This window comes from Topomyia yanbarensis, chromosome 2, assembly GCF_030247195.1.
Source record: "Topomyia yanbarensis strain Yona2022 chromosome 2, ASM3024719v1, whole genome shotgun sequence".
In the NCBI taxonomy this organism is placed as follows: domain Eukaryota; kingdom Metazoa; phylum Arthropoda; class Insecta; order Diptera; family Culicidae; genus Topomyia; species Topomyia yanbarensis.
Window position 1 is genome coordinate 278,603,135 of NC_080671.1, and position 12,708 is coordinate 278,615,842.

Sequence of the window (12,708 nt, forward strand, 5' to 3'; positions counted from 1 at the left end):
CGATCATAACTCGTATCGACCGATTGAAATGCTATCCTGCATCAGAAAATTGCACGACGTCTCGAAAATTGAATTGACGCGAATGATTTGCTATCAGATACCCAGCTTGGTTTTCGGAGGGTCAAGGAAACGAATAATTGTTTGGCAAAAAAGATCAAATGGCGTCCGCAAAGGAAAGTTCAACTCAGTTTACATTGATTTACAATCTCGTTGAATCTACATGAATGTGGTCTTTCACCAAAATTAAATAATTAATTATACAATTTACTGCCAGATAATCACACACATGTTAATGACATTGATAATGTAATTGATTGTATTGTCAACCCATGTACTCTAAAATTACAACAACCACTGCAAGACAGCTTGAATAATTTTTCAAAAAGGGCTTTAAAGAAGGGGAATCGATTTATCTACGGGGAAAACAGAGCTGGTAATTTTTTCAATGAAGCGTAATTCAGCTCAGCTTCAGCTTCAGCTGGCTGATAGAACGGTAGCCTAAGTCCTTGCCTTCAAATATCTCAAAATTTAGTTCGATTCATAAGGCAAATGGGTAGGCTAAACGAAGTGCTAACAAAGGATAAATTTACTTCGAACAATAACTGGATCTTGGTGGGGTGCTTATCCAAGTGACCTGATTGTATTGAAGGATTCCACAAGAAACCGGCCGACCACAAAATATACACGGAAAAAAATTGTTCCCAAAGTCGTGAATTGAATTCTTTACGTTACGAAAACAGGACCTTGACTAAAAATCATGGCTTTTATAATTATGTTCAATTTCCCTTCAGTAACGCCCGCATAACGCTTTCATTTGTGGAAATATTTGATTTTGTTTTGTGAACTTCGGTCACGGTTTCCGCCAAGAACTAGTTCACAACTTTATGAACATTATTCATAAAACCAAAGGTTGACTCATGATTTTTTTCATAGTTATAGGAACAATAGTTCACAACATCGAAATATTCTGGCTATTTTTTCGTGAACTATTTCACGAAATTCGGAATTTTATTCATGAACCCATTCAATTCTCGTGAACTAATTCATACTTCCTAGTATATTAGTTCCAATTCAATATCCGTGCTTATCCCGGACCATATACGCCCGCAGGTGATCCCCAATATATTTTATAATAAATTCCGAGAAGTCGACTGCGACAAAATGTTCTACACTGACGGATCAAATCTCGATGGGTCCACTGGCTTCGGTATCTTCAACAATACTATCACCGCTTCATTCAAGCTCAATGCTCCCGCTTCAGTTTACGTCGCAGAGTTAGCTGCAATTCAGTACACCCTTGGGATCATCGACACTCTGCCCACAGATCACTACTTCATCGTTTCGGACAGCCTCAGCTCTATCGAGGCTCTTCGTGCGGTGAAGCCTAAAAAGCAATTCTCGTATTTTCTGGGGATGATACAGGAGTCCTTGTGTACGTTATCTGAAAAATCTTATCAGATTACCTTTGTTTGGGTCCCCTCTCATTGTTCTATCCCGGGCAATGAAAAGGCCGACTCATTAGCAAAGGCGGGCGCATTAAATGGTGACATATACGAAAGACCAATCTGCTTCAACGAATTTTTTAGTATTTGTCGTCAGAGGACGCTCAACAGTTGGCAAACCTCGTGGAGCAACGGGGAACTTGGACGATGGCTACATTCGATTATCCCAAAGGTATCAACGAAGCCTTGGTTCGGGGGGATGGATGTGGGTCGGGATTTTATTCGCGTAATGTCCCGACTTATGTCCAATCACTACACCATGGATGCGCATTTGCGGCGTATTGGGCTTGCGGAGAGTAGTCTGTGCGCTTGTGACGAGGGCTATCACGACATCGAACACGTTGTCTGGGTATGCGCCGGGTATTGTGACGCCAGGTCTCAGTTAAAGGAATCCCTTCGGGCCCGAGGTAGACCACCCAATGTACCAGTCCGAGATATGCTGGCAACTCGTGATTTCCCCTATATGTCCCTTATTTATACCTTCATAAAAACGATAAATATCCCAATTTAGCCCCTCTCTTTTATTTCTCGTTTTTAGAGTTTCCTCCTGCCTTGTGGAACCGATCAGCTCCAGAGTTCCACTATGTAACCGCCGTCGCCCTTACCACTACGCCTGCATAGAAGGAAACTGAAGCGAGAGCGACTCGAGGTCCGATGACTTTTGAAGGATTCCCCGCGGGTCCGAAGAATACCATCCGCCAATCCGGTACTCGACGACTTACTAGACTGAGGCGCAAATTTGTATCGCTGATCCCCCTTCCCCCCCCCCCCCCCCCGTTCGAGCGAAAGTTGCAAGTTTTGCTCTTCTTTCCCTGTCTCTCCCCTGTCCTTGATACAACTGCTGCTACACTGATGCGGAAATAAGCCACCCTCTGAATATCTTGACCAAGCATAAGTTTTAGTTAAAAAAATCAAATTAGTATTCTGTATTCCTAGTTTTAAGATAGCTATAATTTTTACTCTTTATTGAAACTCTTGTCCTCCATCTTGTAAATAGAATTGAATCCCTAGTTTTAAGATTTCTGTGAAGTTTCTCATAAATATTTGTTCCCCCTTTTGTGTACTAAACTATATTGTTAGTTTTAAGATAACCGTAAAATATTTCGTAAAATACTATTACTCCTCCTCTTGTATATCAAAGTGAATCCCTTGTTTTAAATTTTTTCATAAAAAAATCTTTTGGCCCTCTCTTGTATATTGAATCTTATTTCTAGCCTTAAGATAGCTGTAAACTTTTTTTTTCCTTCGTAAAAAAAATATTTCAACATTGTAACCTCCTAGTTTTAAGATATCCAAAATGTAAAAACATAAGCTTTTGGCACCGCCAAGCTAACGCATTTGTGCCTATCAAATAAACGAAATGAATAAAAAAAAAAAATATCCGTGCTCGTGAAATGGTTCACAAAATCATTAAATATTATTCATGCATTCGTGAACTGGTTCATGATTCCTAATATATTAGTTACGATTCAATATCCGTGCTCGTAAAATAGTTCACGACATCATGAAATATTATTCATGTTTTCATAAACCGGTTCATGATACCTAGTATAATAGTCACAACTTATTCGTTTTCGTGAAAAAGTTCCCGAAATCATAAAATATTCATGTGTTCGTGAACTGGTTCATGATTCTTAGTACATGATTTACGAACTATCTAGTATTTATTTGCGTGCTTGTGATATTTAGAAGATATCCCTAATCATTTACAATTTCATGCAACATGGTAATGAAATTTTTACGTGAACTCTATCACAAAAGTTGGAGTATTATTCGTGCAATCATTTTTGTTCCATACACTTTTTAATGAAATACCCAGTTCTAGCGACCAGTAATAGGTACGAGCAGTAGATATAAAAATATTAAAACCTAGAACATCGTTATTCATTTGATAAGGTTCATTGTGATGTCCGGACAGAAAACGAAAACTGCACTGAGAACCTCAAATAGTGTGCGTGATATATTTCACAAAACCAGATATCACGAATGAGTCTTATTTTAATGATCCAGTTCATATTGTCACATTATTCCGAGTAAAAAACCAGTAGTAACCAAAAAATAATAGATCATGATAAGGCGAAGAGAATTTACGAATAGAATGATAAAACTGCTGATATCATGAACATTAGTTACATTACTCTTTGAAAGTAAGCTCTAAAATAAATTATCATGATAACATGAACAGAAATTACAAAAATCGTGACTAAGATGCTGAAATCATGAACACAAATCACACAACTAGTGACAAAAATATCTAAAATCGTGACCAAGATCCTGAAATCATGAACATGAATTGCTCTATTCATGACTAAAATATCACGATAACATGAACAGAAGTTACAAAAATCGCTAGTAAGATCCTGAAATCATGAGCACAAATTACACAACTCGTGACAAAAATATTTAAAATCGTGACAAAGATCATGAACTCGTGAACATGAATCACTCTATTTATGACTAAAATATCACGATAACGTGAATGAAAATTACGAACATCGCGACTAAGATCTTGAAATCATGAACTTTAATCCCGCTAACGTCATGAGAATGCACAAGAATCGCGAATAAGCTCTTGAAATCGTGAACAACGTTTGACTGTCGACTGTGTATTCCCAAATTATGAACAAGAATCACAATAAAAAATAAACAACAACAGTAACCCACCCAAACATTCTAATGTAACGCCATGTATATATTCGGGGCGAGCTTGTTTTTAGAAAATACAAATAGTTTCATGAATACGAGGTTTATTATTCATAATTTCAGGAACTTTGTCACGGTTTTCGTAAATCGTCCAGTTCATGAAATCGTAACCTTTTGTTCATGAATTTATGAACGGATTTTTTCGTGTGACCATCGTTGATTCGAACGAAACTTTGAAGTTGTGCTCGGTTTATGAATCTCCATGATTTTCTTTGACAATTGCAATAATTTGATACAAAAGCAATTTTTTCAAAAGGGCGTAGATATTTCTACGTGCATAAATTTCATTTTTTTGTTCGATTACTGTATTTTATACAGCAATGCTTTCTAAGAACGAGTTACAGGGAATGAATATTTCCGTACAAAAAAATGCACTGAAAAAAGTGTAATTTTTCACAAAAACAAAAATTTATTTTTAAATTTAAAGTGCAAAAAAACATTTTTGCGATTTTTTTATATTCTGTCAACCAAAACCTAAAGAGAAAAAAAATAAATATGATTGTATGATAGTGAACAATAACTTTATACATGTTTTTAAATTTCATACTAATTAACATACACATTTTTTTACAGAATATAATTCTAAGTATCATTTTAAATCAAAATGCATTTAACAAAAATCTTCCAAAATGCGATACTTTTCGAGATATTTGGAATTTTGTTCCAACAGAAACAATTAATTCGACTGGTTATGTTCTTTTAAAAAGTTATTTGCCTTACCCCATCATAAAATATAAAAAATGTAATGTTTATCGTTTCAAAGAGGCAAAAGAAATTTTTTCAGTGTATTTGGATCATGGAGAAGCTTTCAATACAAAGTTTTTCTTACAACAACTTTTGACATATTTTCATAATTATTACTATTTGCAGTCACAAATACATTTTTTTGAATATGATTCTTAACGCAATTTTAAATCAAAATGCTAATAACAAAAAAATTCTGTAATGTAGATGTAGTAGTTCTCGAGATATTTTAAATTTTGTTTTAAAAACACAATTCTTTTGTTATATTACTACCTTTTCAGAAGTTATTCGCGTATCTCCATCAACAACAATCGGTTTTTCAAAAGGCCCATAACATTTCCTGTAACTTTCTTTTTGACATCAAGGCGATATTGTAAACCATTTGAAAGCTATACGAAAACAATCAAAATTCTATTCAATTAAAGGATCTGATGATTAAACTAAATAGTTCGATCATACGATCATGCTTTTTTTCATGTAGTTTTCAAATGGGTTACAATACCGCATTGAATTCAAAGGAGAAGTTACAGGAAATTTTATGGGCCATTTAAAAAACCTATTGTTGTTGATGGACAAACGCGAAATGGTCTCAATGAAATAAAATAATTGTGAAGTTAAAACAAAATTTGAAACATTTCTAGAACTACTACATTTCAGAAAAATTTTGTCATGAGCATTTTAATTTAAAACGGTGTTTAGAATCATATTCAAAAAGAAAATTGTATTTTTGAATGCAAATAGTATGAATCATGGAAATATGTCAAAAGTTGTAGTTAGGAAATTTTTTTTGAAAGCTTATCCATGGTCCAAATACACTGAAAAGGTTTCTTTTATGTCTTTAAAACGATAAGCATTAGATTTTTGACATTTAATGATGGGGTAACGCAAATATCTATTAAAAACCTGTTTTAATGCACCTATAGGTGCAATTGTGCCTTTCTCATTTCTCCAAACTATGATTTAATAACTAGTTCGTACAATATAACATTATGGAAATGTCTTTCATTCTTATTACACTTGGTAAGTATATATAAGAGCACCTTTTTGCATTCATCGAGGTATCGGTTTGAATCGGAGTTTTCTATGTGATCGCACTCCACAACCCGTAACTCCGGAGCTGGAAGTCGGATGGAGATGGAATTTAATATCAGTTTCCGGGGACGCAACACCTTTCATTTGAGACTAAGTTGATCAAATCGTTCTAGCCATTTTCGAAAAACCAATATAACCGTTATACTGAATTTGGATGCTTCCGGATCCGTCGATGGTGGCCAGTGTGGCCAAAGAGACTTTGAATGACTGTTGGTGACCTAGATCTACAAATTCAACAGTTGTGTTTATATTTTGGAAAAAAATCACCTCACCAATTCATCGCAGAATTCGTTAGAATCGGGATTTGCTGCGTATCGTACGTATCACCCTGTAATTCAGGAACCAGAACTCGGATCCACACAAAATTCAACAGCAGCTGATGGACCTTTCATTTAAAATCAAGTTTGTCAAAATCGGTTCAGAAAATTCCGAGAAACCGATGTGGACAAATCAACAAATTTTGTTTTGTAACCATACTCTTCAACTCGTAATCCGGAACAAGATGTCGGTTGAAAATGAAATTCAATAGCAACGTATGGGAATATTATACCTTTCATTTGAATCTTAGTTTGTAAAAATCGGTTCAGCCATCTCCAAGAAACCGATGTGGACATTTTGTTAACAAATCCGCACATACACACATACATACATACATACATACATACATACATACATACATACATACATACATACATACATACATACATACATACATACATACATACATACATACATACATACATACATACATACATACATACATACATACATACATACATACATACATACATACATACATACATACATACATACATACATACATACATACATACAAACACATATACATACACACATACATACACACAGATATTTTGCGATCTCGGCGAACTGAGTCGAATGTTATATGAGACTCGGCCCTCCGGGCCTCGGTTGGAAAATTGGTTTTTGAAGCAATTGCATAACCTTTCTATATGAGAAAGGCAAAAGAATAATATTTAATTAGCTTAATAAGCATGAGTTCAATGTTATCTTCATGTGATTATAATTTGGAAAGGTTGGTGGAATGGGTTTGAAAGTGTAGGGAATGGGAGGTTAGTAGAGTGGGAGTGGAGGATGCGTCAGAAATCCTTCATCTTATTTCGGTATACGGGATGGATGAAGGAAATGCGGGCGTGAGGGTGGTCCAAGGGGAGGGAAGTGATGAAGAAGGGAGGTGTAAGGGCAAGACGGGGGGGGGCGGCGACGCAATACTCAACTGCATATTTTGCCTTCCATTTGAGACTTGGTTTGAGAAAATCGGTTCAGTCATCACCGAAGAACCGATGTGACTTTAATTGTAGAATATGCCCGGAATTCCGGACTTCCGGAATCGTCGATCGTGGACAATATATTCAAAGTATGTTTGAGTGATCTAGATCTGCGATTAGAAGTAATTTGGTGACCATTTTAGCCTCTGAGGTATTACGATTGTACCGATTTATATGGGAAATTCCAGTGTATCCTTACTAACACCCCTGTAACTCCGGAAGCAAGAGTCAGAACCGAATGAAATTCAGCAGCAGTCAATGGCATTACTGTATCTTTCATTTGAAATCAAGTTTGTAAAAATCGGTAGAGAATTCGTTGGGGAATGGGTGTGATATTAGCTTAGGAATTTGGCGGGTTCCCCGGGGGCGTCATGAACCGTCATAGGTGGCCAATGTGGTCAAAGCTACTTTGATTGATCATTAGTGATCCAGACCCGCAAACTAGAGTAATGTTACATCAATTTTAATATGTTTTACATCATTTGAACATCATGGTGGTACCAGTTTATATGGGAATTTGCTGTGTGACCGCACTCTTCAACCCGTAACTCCGGAACCGGAAGTCGGATCAACTAAAAATTCAATAGCAGCTTATGAGAGCGTTATACCTTTCAGATGAAACTAAGTTTGCGAAAATCGGTTTAGCCATCTCTGAGAAAATTGTGTGAGTTTAAATGACACACACACATACACACACACATACATACACACACAGACATTTGCCGATCTCGACGAACTGAATCGAATGGTGTATGACACTCGGCCCCCCGGGCCTCGGTTAAAAAGTCGATTTTTACAGTGATTGCATAGCCTTTCTTTATATGAGAAAGGCAAAAAGGCGTAATCACACGAATTAGCTTTTTTGTTGGAACAAAATTCCAAATACCTCGAAAACTATCGCATTTCGGAAGATTTTTGTTAAATGCGTTATAATTTAAAACGATATTTAGAATTATATTCTGAAATAAAATTACAGTTGTATATGTCAATTAGCATGAAACTAAAAAAAAACATGTATAAAGCTATTGTTAATTTTTAGCGATAAGTTTTTCATCATACAAACACGTTCAAAATATTTCTTTTCTCTTTAAGTTTTCGATGGCAATAATTAAAAATTAGAAAAAATTAGTTTTATTTGCAATTTAAATTTTTAGCGCAATTTTTTTTGTTTTTGTGGAAAATGACACAACATTTTTTTCAGTGTATATTTTTTTCGTACAGAAATGTTCATTCTCTGTAGCTCATTCTTAGAAAGTTTTGCTGTATAAAATACAGTAATCGAACTAAACATTTTTGAAATTATGGCACGTAGAAATGTCTACGCCCTTTTAAAAAATTCTTCTTGAGTCGAAAAAATCTTTCTAATTGTGAAAAATGTTCAGTCTTCCATGTCGGTGAAACGGGTAAAGTAGGAATCGAAGATGGTCGGTCACGATTTTAAATATTTTCGGATGGATCTTGATGTGGCCAACAAGATTTCTATGGGCCGTCAGTAACCTAGAACTACAAATGCAAGATGTTTGGCTCCTATTTTAGGGAAAAAAATCCTTTTTGCATTCATAGCGCTATCGATTTGAATGGGAGTTTTCTCTGTGACCACATTCCATAACCCGTAACACCGCAACCGGAATTCGGATCGAAATAAAATTTAATAACAGTTTTTGGGGTTCATTGGGGATTAAGTTTGGTCCAATCGGTCCGGTAATCACTGAGAAATCGATGTAACTGTTATTTTGACTTTGAATACTTCCGCTGCGGCTTTTGGAACCGTCGATGGTTGCCAATGTGGCCAAAGAGGCTTTGAATGACTGTTAGTGACCTAGAACTACAAATCCAAGCAGTTGTGGTCACATATTGGAAAAATTTTCGCCTTTTGTAAAAAATTTACATCCATCGCCGAATACGTTGAAATCGGGATTTACTGTGTGTTCGTACTCATCACCCTGCAATTCTGAAACCGGATGTCGGCTCAATTAGAAATTCAATAGCAGCGTTGTAACTTTTCAATTCAAAATTCAATTGGAACGTAGTAACTTTCATTTGAGACCAAGTTTGGAAATATCGGTAAATAATTAGCTGAGAAATAGGTATGACATTAACTTAGAGACTTGGGAAGTTCCCCGGGGGCATCAAGAACCGTCATAGGTGGCCAATGCGGTCAAAGCGACTTCGATGGGTCTTTAGTGATCTAGACACGCAAATCCAAGTAATGTTGCACATATTTTAATATGTATTGCATCATTTGGACATTATGATGGTACCAGTTTATAAGGGAATTTGCTGTGTGATCGTACTCTTCAACCCGTAACTCTGGAACCGGAAGTCGGATCAATTAAAAAAAACCAGCGAAATCTAGCGCGAACAGCTAGACCTGGAATCATGTGAAGTGCATTAGCAATTAGGAATCCGGGGGATCAGGCAAATGTCGGACTCCTTGGAGGAGTTTAGAGGAGTAGTGTTCAGAATTATCTTCTCTGTTCAAAGTCCCTCGCTCTAACACACGATGGACGAAATCGGTAGTATGGTCGAACGTTTGCTGGGTCGGCATAAAAACTTTACCACCTTGAACAACGTTTTTCTCGGATTGTTGTTTTTCACTATGGAAATCTTATGCTTTTACGTCTGATTGATTCTTTCACGATGTCTATGATCTGTTGCACGGTAGTGGGGCATAGCGCACCGAAGTGTATGTTCACAGGTTGAAATACATATACATATCTAATTGCTATATCAAATAGTACCTTTTATACGAAGTATTGTACTTATACGCTATCAGTAAAAAAAATCGTTTGGCTTTTTTCAAACAAAGTTGGCGAATCTACGTAGCATAACTTACAAATCACTGATACTTAGGTAGAGCAGAATAGCTTTTATATACACATATACTAACCATGATCGCAAATCACTCCCATAAAGATAAGAATTCCATAGAAAATGGGACAAATGTGCGATCGTTGGCAGTATAATTCACTATGGGTCATCGGTATAGTGTCACCGCCACATAGCATTGTTGGGACATTGAAGATCTAATGGTTATATGAATAGTCAGTCTTCGCCGTGCTTAGTTCCTCTAAATATTTATAATATCTATTGATTGGTTATGCTCAGGACGGCAATGCTTACTGAAAAACGTTTTATATTATTTATTGGCTAGCGAGTGTACATTAGAAACTATTGTGGTTGATTTCCAAAAAGCTTAGCTTAGTTTAGCTTGGGTAGACCGCGCGTACCGTATGCTGACCCTGTCAGCATACGACCACAAATCGTACCGTGGTCACTAATGCCGCTTCCATCCGAAACAAATCTGAGTCAGGCTCCAACCCCAACCGCTGTCAAAATGTAGGAACTGACATCGCGGGAAGGTGAGGGATAGGAGTTCTGTATCAGAAGAAAATGGTGGCATAGTGTGGCATCGTATTGCACAATAATACAGCTTTGCCAACCTGTTCTGGTTGATTTCCAAAAAGTGAAATAAATTATGAACATGTTTTTTTATCAATGTCCGCAATATCACACCAACTCACAACTCTTTGACGATGCTGGAATTTCTCATAATGTGTGATTTATATGATAGATTTGGAAAATTTGGGTAGATCACTTGCATATGAAATTAGCTCACTGACTCACACGATTTTCTTCCGGATTCTTAAAGTGGATTTTTAGCCAGTCGAAATATGCTATCATGTTAGTATAATGTTTTACAACGTCACATTTGATCTCTTTCAATTAGTTTTGTTCATGTTTAGGACGTTGTCTTCAAAAATTTCATCAATTGTACACCAATATCAAAACCATATTCTAGCTCAGAAAAAAAAACTGATGTTATTTATGAAAAGCACAGCACAATTCAGTAATTATGTTGAAATTAATGTTACAATCAACTAAGTACCGATATTTGAATGGAAAACAAATATTGTTATTCATTGTTCGCAACATCGTAGTCAAGATGTAATCCCTGAAATGCTGCAACTTGTGACACTAACGCAAACGCCTACTAACGTTTATTATTTGTGTTTTCCATCTACTGCCGGTTCATGTATACGCATACAAACAAGCATCCGCGGAGTTTACGATTTGATATGCAATCGATGGAAAATATGGAATTTCCCAATGAAAATCTTAGACTTTTCGTGAAAACTGAATATACATTAGATGTAAATATTACGTAGAATGATCCAGTATATTTTTTGAATCAATTAGAGCGTATGCACAATGCATAGATAGGTTATGAATGAAATTAGGAAAATCGTAAAATTTTCATGGAAAAGTCGGAAAATTCCATCAAACTAAAGTTCCAATGTGTGCTTTAGAGAAATAGAAACACACTGAAATACTAAAAAGAGTATGTCATCGCTTTATTTTCGAAGATATTAGCGTGGAAATGCAAAAAAGGCAAAAGTTTTTCCGGTCTAAGGTAATGCATTCGGAAAATCGGGAGAATTTTCACGGAAAATTTTAACCAGATGATAGCTGAATAAATTCTGCAGGGACGTATGTTTTTTGTTTTGGGATTTTAGTTAATTTTATCGTCTATTTTCTCGAAAAACTAACTTTTTCCTACTGTTTTGCGGCGCGAGTTACGATGGCCTTAAACTCACCCATAGTCCGCTTCAATTGTCCACAATCCGTCGTCCGAAATCGTCCAGTACCGAACGGACACATTCCAACCTTACATCCAAGGTTTGTTTTGGTTGTTTTTGGTGGGTCCGTTTCAGCCTGAAAATACAGGAAAAACAACAAAAATTAGTTGACTCACCTTCCAGCACGTAATTCGTCTTTCGGAAACGTTTTATCTGCACGTTTTGCCTTTCTCATAAAGAAAGGTTATGCAATCACTCTGAAAAACGTCAACCTAGTCCCGGCCCGGAGGGCCGAGTGTCATATCCCATTCGACTCAGTTCGTCGAGATCGGAAAAAGTCTGTATGTGTGTGTGTATGCATGTGTGTGTATGTGTGTGTATGTGTGTGTGTATGTATGTGCGTATGTGTCAAATAATGTCACTCATTTTTCTCAGAGATGGCTGGACCGATTTGCCCAAACTTAGTCTCAAATGAAAGGTGCAACCTTCCCATCGGCTGCTATTGAATTTTGGATCGATCGGAATTCTGGTTCCGGAATTACGGGTTTCAGAGTGCGGCCACACAGAAATTTCTCATATAAACTATAGGAAAAATTAAAAATAGAATTTTTATTTTTGGTGCTAAATGTGTTCAAGGTGCATAAAACGTCGAGATTTGATGCAAACTCGAAAAAAAAATTTGACGACGATTCACTTTTTCGGGTTTTGGCACATTTTTGCCTTTCTCATATAGAAAGGTTATGCAATCACTCTGAAAAACGTCAACCTAATCCCATAATC